The following is an 8,233-nucleotide window of genomic DNA, read 5'->3' on the forward strand; positions in this document are numbered from 1 at the left end:
GGGACTCGATCCCAGGACCCTGAGATCATGACCTGAGCCGAAGGCAGCGGCTTAACCCACTGAGCCACCCAGGCGCCCCTAAAGAAGTTTCTTTAAATGATCTCTTCAGCCCCCTGTGAAGCTTGTTAAAATGCAGATTCCTGGGCTCCACCCCGGAACCCAGTCAACCATAGCCTCACAGGGGATGCCCAGGTACCACAGCTAAAAACAGTTTACCAGGTGATTCTTGTTCCAACCAAGTTAAAGAACCACTTTCCTAAAGGAATGTGGACCTGGGGAAAAAGAAATCATGGTATAAATCCTAAATCCCACGTCCGACCCACAGCACATTTACCAGATGGCATTCAGGCTAGATTAATCACGATGACCTTGGAGGAGAAAGAACGTCCCACACAGGAGGAAAGCAGGTGTGTGTGCGTGTGTGTGTGTTTTGGGTGTGCAGCCTGCTCTGAGGTTATGGTTACCAAAGGGAGAGGAAGAGGCTCTGGGCTGAACAGGGAAAGGAGCCTCGGTTTTGTTTCCAGCATCATCTTTTCTCACCATTTCATCCCTAAGTAACTGCTCACCACTGGCCGCTGGGGTCCTCCAAGGTGACCTTAGGGTGACCCCTTTGGTTTTTTACATGCTAGAGCAATCGTTCTCAAGCTTGTCAAAACTCAGCACTCAAGAATTACCTGGGGAGCTTGTGAAACAGACCAGGGTCTCAGCCTCATCCCAGACCACCCAGACCAGAAGCTTTTGAGCAGGGCCCCAGCTCCTGTATGAGTCTCACATGCGGCCAGCTTTGAGAACCACTACCAGAGAGGATCGAGCGACTGACTGATTGATCGGTTTTCCTCCATCCTTTCCCCTAGAGGTTTTAAATTATAGCCTCCTGCTGCTCAGAAGTCTCTCCTGCATTCTGGGAATGACGTCTGAGTAATCCTAACCCTTGAAGAACTCCCAGAGGCAACGCAAGCCCTCGAAGCACTTATCTTGACGGTACATTCATTTCCCAACCATTCCAGGGCCTGCCTGTTCCCTCTTCTGGGCAGACTCTCTTGTCTTGCCACTCAGAGACACCGGCTGGACTCCCTCCGACGTGCAGAAGTAAACATCTTAATAGTTTAGGCCAGTCTGGGTGTCGAATCCTGTTACGTGGAGCTGAAAGTGTCCTAACTTACGTGATGGCTCGGGGGATTCCAGAAACTGCTGAGGGCTTTGAGCTGCTGGAGGCCTCACAGAGAATGGTCTTCCAGAGCGTACATTAGGAACCTGTTAGACCCGTGTGCACATTACCGTGCACTTTCAACTAGGGAATCTTATTATCTCTCTCACAACCTTATAACGTCTACTAGTGAGGCGACATTGGGTTCATTTCCAGATGAGGGATCAGAGGCCAGGGGGAATTTTGGCTCTGATCTCTAGAGCTGGGAGGGTCCAACCTGCCGGTAGCTCAGGCCCATCCTGGGATTCCTTTCCTTATTCTGTCAGAACTGCAGTCACGGACTATACGTCAGCACTTAGAATGAGCTGCCACACAAAGTACTCATGAGGTCATGAGTGCTACTGAAGTCCATCTGAGTCCAAATCATTCGTTCTATTCCAGAGCCCACACAGGAGTGACTGGACTATCTCATTTCCTAGTAGTAATGAACCCGAGCTATTCTGGAGAGACTCAGCCAATGAGCTTTCCAAAGCCTGGATGATGAGGATGAGGATGAGTCACCTTATTCTCCTCCTTCTTCTTCTTCCTCTTCCTCCGGCTCCTTCTCACAGCTTTGCTGACCTACAGCTCACATACCACACGATTCGTCAGTTAAGCCACGTAAGTCCACGGCTCCTGGCGTAATCACATTGTACCACCATCACCACAGCCAGTTTTCGAGCACTTTTGTCACCCAACAAGAACTCCTGTACTCATTAGCAGTGACTCCCTGTTTCTCGCCACCCGTGAACCCTGGGGAACCACTAATCTATGTTCTGTCTCTACAGATTTGTCTAACCTGGACACTTCATGTGGACAGAATCCTGTGGTCTTTTTTGACTGTTCTGCCACTTAGTGTAACAGTTTTCAAGCTCCGTCCCTGTTGCATCATGTGTCAGGACTTCATTTCTTTTTGTTGCCGGATGACATTCCACGGTGTGGGCATCCCACAAGCTATTTAGCCACTCATAGCTTGGTGGACTTTTGGGTTGTTTCCACCTTTTGGCTATTGCCAACAATGTTGTCATGAACATCCACGTGCAAGTCTTTGAGGGACCATAGGTTTTCATTTTCTTGGATATACATCCAGGAGTGGAATTGCTGGGGTATAGAATAACTCCGTGTTTAACTTTTTGAGGAACTGCCAGTCTGCTTTGCAACACAGTCGAACCACCAGCAGTGTGCAAGGTGTTCCAATTTCTCTACGTCTTCACCAAGACTTTTAGTAGGTCTGGCTTCTCCGGAAAGCTGTGGAAAGCCACAGCCACTCTGGTGACACTTTTTGGGGTCTGGATCCACTCCAATCTGGTAGCTTCCTCAAAGATGTAATTCCTTCTCGAGAAAGGCTGAGTATACTCTTTTGGCCTGATGTCAGTGGGGAGCCCCCAGAATGATCCTGGAATCAACTTAGCCCTCTGAGTGAGTTATTTTTACACTTTCTGGATTGGAACAGATCTCGTTGCACGTTGGCAAGAAAAACAGTGTGTATTCATGGTGTCACTCTCGAGCAGACCAAATCCACTGCAGTATTCTGGTAAGACCTGTTGGCTCCATGGACAAGCTATGGGGAAGGCAGAAGTCATAGCTCACTGTGGTGCTTGGATGAAGGCAATTGCCCCAGATGAGCAAGCAGACACTTAGCCTGAAATATTGGCTGGAAATTATGGGAAGATTCCATTTTTGCACACTTTCTTTTTTCCCCTTTTAACTACTGCCTATAACCGGGATGTAGCTGCAGCTCTCTGTACAAGATCTTTGCACACATACTGTGAGGAACTCCATGCCACGTGTCTGCCCCAGAAAGAACAGTTTCTTTCCCATCCGTGTTCTCTTCCCAGAAAGAACACTTTCCAGCTTCAGAGTTTAGCTGAGGAAGGTCTTAAATAGCCTCTGTGTTCCCAGGCTTTCCTCTTGTCCCTCCAGCTCGCCACTCTTTGCATGACCCACTGATTTCCTAAGATCTGTGGGGCCCCCACCATTCTGCCACTTGGAGGCGAGCCCTGCGAGCTCCCAGTGAGGTTAAAGATGCTTGCATTGGAGGCAGTGGGAGAAAGAGTGAGAACCAAGGTTAATGAAAGGGGAGGGGGACGGTCAGGACGGGTAGAGCACAGAGCACCTACTGTTGCTGGGACCTCTGCTGTGACTTTACGTGCGATTGGCCAGTTCGTCTTCCCACAGTTCAGGATCATCATTTTATGGCTGGAGAAAATGAGGCTGAGAGGGGATTGGTAACGCACCCCAATTTTTACAGATGGCACAAGGCACAAAGGGGGCTTGATTTCATCAGTCTGTTTCTTCTAATGATCCGATTCTATTATCCCAAGTCCCAAACGGTCATGACGGGACTTCAGAGCTGGGACAGATGATCCTGAAATGAGCAGAGATGCTTGGCATCCACATATTTGGGTCAAAATCCTGGTTCTACAAAGTAAACTAAAGGACTAAACCAGTTTTCCGACTTTGGCACCAGAGAGCTTTGGGCCAGGTAACTCTCTGCTGTCCCGAATGCCGCAGGATGTTGCCAGCATCTCTGGTCTCTGTCACTCGCTACACGCCAGCAGCACCTCCCTTCCCCATGACGTGACAATCAAGAATGCCTGCAGACATTGCCAAACATCTCCTGGGGGACAGAATCCTTTCCGGTTGAGAACCATGGAGTTAGACAAAACCTGTTTGATGATCTGTAAGACGGGGGATGACCACAGGACCTGCCCCTCTCCCTGCCATGAGATTGCTGTGACCAGATGATGCAAGACCGGATAATGGTCTTGCAAAGCCTTTGTGGATTGCAAAGCTTGCCCCAAATGTAGGTTGTCATTATCCCTCAGAGAAACACTAGCCACTGGAGCAGAGGGGCTCGTCATGCCAAGCAGTGGGATGAGTGCCCGACTCTGCCAGCAGCCCAGTACTCCTGAGCACGTGAGGGCCAGGAGGAACTCGTCTGCGAATGGTGGAGCCAGGAATGCATGTTTTACCACCCAAGGGCTTCGGTGCTCCACACGGGTGAGTGCGGGTGGCAGAGGCCACCGAGAGAGTGAGTTTGCAGATGTCAGGAGGACAGGGCTGGGCACTAGAGGCAGAGAGGGAGGGAGGAGAATTCGGGAGGTCTGGGAGCAACAGGCAGGAGGAGGAGGAGGCTTCATGGTAGAGAAGGAGGTCTTAAGTGATGTCACTCCAAGCCGAAGTTCCTAGTTTCAAAGTGGCTTTACGACTGCTCAGACCTGGTATAAACCATGCCACCCAGCAGGGAGAAGGCCCCCAGTACCTATTTATTCTCTTCTACTTGCAGGGCTCCAACGAGAATCCGTGCACCTTTGCATTGATGGAGGTGGTGAAGGGGGCTTCACCAGTCCTCTTACCGCCTTTGAAATGGAGGCTTGGGGAGGTTGAGTCCTGTCCGAGGTTACAGACATACTGAGTGATGGCGTGTGGATATAAACCTGTGCCTCCCGGTTCCACGTGGTTGGGGGGGGAGCACCCTGCCTCACTCTGACCACCCAGCGAGCCCTGCCAGGTGTCTCAGGGCGCTGCCGGACCGGTCAGAGGCCCATGAACCTGACTTGCATGGAAGTGAGGCAGCCCATTCTAGAGTGTTCTGGAAGATCCACGTACACACGTTTGCCACGCCCTGTCCTCTGACCACTCTGACGGCTGTGGCGCTGGGTTTGGGCAGCAGAAGTAGCCTCCCTGGACGGCCCTTCTCCTCAGAGGAGACAGCATTCCCACTGTCTCTGCCAGGGGCTACCCCAGCACCGCTGTCTCCCGCTTCCTCTGATCACACCAGCTACCCTCCCGCTAGGATCTGTGCCCTTGACGCACTGCGGCAACTACACCCTTGGACTTCCGTTTGGTGTTGGTCAGTCCTTTCGCCTCTAGCTTTGGGTGCTGGCCGCGGTCACCGAGGAAGCCCAGCGCCTTCCCCAGGCCTAGAACACGCGTCCGCCGCAAATCAGCGATTCCGGGTGAGTCCGCAGACTGCGGCGTCACGGCGGGCGAGGGACGCGCTGAAGTCAGCCCTGCTGAAGCAGCGGCCCTGGAGACGGGCCCGGACCCGTGTTTGCAGCGAGCTCTCCCCGGTGACCTTTATGCACCCCAATGTCTGGAACGGCAGGCCGCGGTGCATCTGCATGCCCTGAGTCTGCGTTCTTCCCGCGTGCGGCCGCGCCGGGCAAGTCTCCTCGGCCAAGAACCCAGCCGCCGTGCGGGTCCGGCCGCGGCCTCTGCGCACACGGGCGGTGTGCAGGGCTCTGCGCTGGGACCCCCTTGTGTGGAGCCCCGACTCCCGCCCTCCACGCAGTGACGGAGCAGAAGGGAGAACGGCGGCTCTGCCCGCCTCCCGGCCCCGCAACAGTCTGCGGCGGAGCCGACCACGGCCGCTCGCCCTCCCGCTGTTCGAGGGCCGCCGTGCCCGCCGCCGGACTAAGTCGGGTCCATCCACCGTGGGCCTCACCTGAGGGGAAGCAGCGGCAGAGCCACAGCGCTCCTGCCGTGTGTGCGCGCGCGGGTGCGCGTGTGTGCGTGTGGGTGCGCGCGCAGGTGTGTGCGGGTGTGCGCACGCGCGGGTGTGCGTGTGGGTGCGCGCGCAGGTGTGCTCGCACACGCACAATCACACATACGCGCACGCGGCGTACTTTGGCTCTGTCGTGGAAATTAGGGCAATAAATACGAGGAAAGCGCTGGCGCAGAGTTGGGCGCCCCATAACGGAGACTTGTCACCTTGCGAGACGTGTCGCGTTCTAGGTCTCTTCTCTCGTCCGCCGGGTGCGGGGATGACTCACGGCCGCACGGACGGGCCTTTCACTCCCGCTCCCGGGGGCTGGGCCAGTGCGGCACCGCGGACGCCGGAGGGTGAGAGGAGCCGCGCGTCACCAGCTCCTCGGGCTCCCGCCTGACGGCCCCGGTGGGCAGCGGCCGCCTTCGTCTCCTTGACGCCTGGGCTTGTGCCGGCCGCTCCCGCTTCCGAGGCTTCGGGTCACCTCGGCCCTCCCGCCGCCACTTCAGGCCGCCGCTGGCCCCGAGGGGCTCCGTCTCGACCCCGCTCCGCCCGCGGCTCTCCGGTGAGTTCTCTCCGGCCGCGCCTCCGGCTTCCCGCCAGGACGCGGCTGATGGAAGCGAGACCCGGCTGGACCCAGCGCGAGACCCCGAACCGGGAACGGCCCCGGCACGGGCGCGCGTCCCGCGGCGGTGCTGCGAGCTGCTCCCGCGGAGAAAGACGTGCTCGGCAGCCGCGGGTCAGGAAGCGTCGCGCGGTCCCTCCTCCGGGTGAAGGCGGCCTGACGTCCCCCGCGGTTCCTCCGTCCCCGACTCTGACACGGCTGCGACCCAGGGCCCACCCTTGCGACCTGCTCCCTTCGCGAGGTCAGAGATGGATCTCGTCCTTGACGACACGCTTTCCCTCCCTTCGGTTTGTCCTTCTGTGCGGGAGTCGGGCTTCCCACCAGGCAGGCTGTGCCCCGGAGACCGTCCCGAGCACAGGGCGGCGACATCTGCGGACCCGCGCACTTGCCGCGGCACGTTGACGGCGCAGAATGTTCACACTCGCTCTAGTGCGTGTCCCCTTCGCGCTCAGGACGCCCCGCCACGGTGGTGCGGGGGGGAGCTTGCCTGAGGTCACTCCGGGCAAGCCTGTGCGAACCCAGAGCTCGCGCTCCCGGAACGACCGCGCGCTCTGGACGGTAACCGGACCGCGGAGGGCACAGGACGTGCAGCTTCCGGCGCTGCCCTCGGAGCGCGGTGGGGCCGGAGTCCGCAGGGAGCTTCCCGGCTCCCTGCCCGGAGGCTGCGCCCTCGTCCTGCTTCTGCTAAACTTCTCCGCTCCGCCCGGCTCAAGTCGGCTTCCTGGGAGGACCTCTCGAGCGCTTAGACTCCAACGACTCCCATCTCGCTCCCACGACGCGGTGTGCAGCGCCCATCACCGTCACCTCTCCGTCTTCATTCGTGTCATTTTGGGTGATGTCTGACCTCTCCTGTGGGACTGTCGCCGCTCCAGCAGGGTGAGTTCTGTGCGCGGGTTAACCCCTGGTGTTTCTGCAGGACTAGCCCCGTGTCTGGCACACTGCGGGCTTCGACAAGTGTCTATCCGCTGTTTCTTGGACAGAAATCAGAAGATTGGATCGAATGCTCCCGAAGGCCCTTTCAGCCTTTGACCCTATAAATACGTTTAAGAGCAAGGGTGACTTCTTTTTGTCTGATGTCTCCCAAGATATCAAATTCAAATCAAGGCACAGCTCAGAAATTGTGGTTTTTCTGATTCTTGCTGTCTGAGGATATCCAGGTAGCTGCTGTTGGCCCAGCGGGATGGCTGGCGGGCTGCAGGGGCTGCCGCATTCGGGAGGTGTGAGCCGACATCTTCTTGCAGGGAGGGGTGAACTAGGCCAACATCAAGGGAGTCATACTCCTCATCCCTCAGAAATGCTTCCAAGAGTAAAGGAAGCAAACTGGAAACCACGTGGCCACCCCGCTGGCGACATTACAGAGAAAACGATCCACGATGAAAAGTACACTCTGCAGAAAATTCCAGAAGGAGACGGACTTGGGACAAAATGTAATTCATGGCATGAAGAGACAATGAAGTTGCACACTGTGCCATGAAGTGACCAACAGCACAACTGAAGGGGAAGCCTCTGGTCGCACACCAGTGCAAAGGGCTCTGGGTCTTCTTCTCTGTTCGTATGTAATAACACTGGGAGTGATGTCTATCAAACCTATTCTACCTGCCTTATCTATCATCTGTCTATCCCCTATCTATCAGTCTATGTGTGTGTGTGTATGTGTGTACAGAAGTGTCCGTAACCTGCTTAGATGCCTTCAGCATCACAGGATCCATTTTTGTAGCCATGTGGCTACATCACGTAGCTCATTTCAAGTGGGAATGCCAAAGAATATGTGCTTTGATTCAAAATTCTCAGCAGCTATCAAGTGGTTTATTCTGATAAGCTCAGAAAACCAAATTATCCGTACATTCTGAGGTATTTGGACTTTAAGCCTTTGACTCCATGCTTTCTAGAGCCCCAAATGGACTTGGTCTCTCTTAGTCAGGGCATGTTT

Source organism: Enhydra lutris, unplaced genomic scaffold (assembly GCF_002288905.1).
Source record: "Enhydra lutris kenyoni isolate GAN:26980312 unplaced genomic scaffold, ASM228890v2 scaffoldscaffold24, whole genome shotgun sequence".
Lineage (NCBI taxonomy): Eukaryota > Metazoa > Chordata > Mammalia > Carnivora > Mustelidae > Enhydra > Enhydra lutris.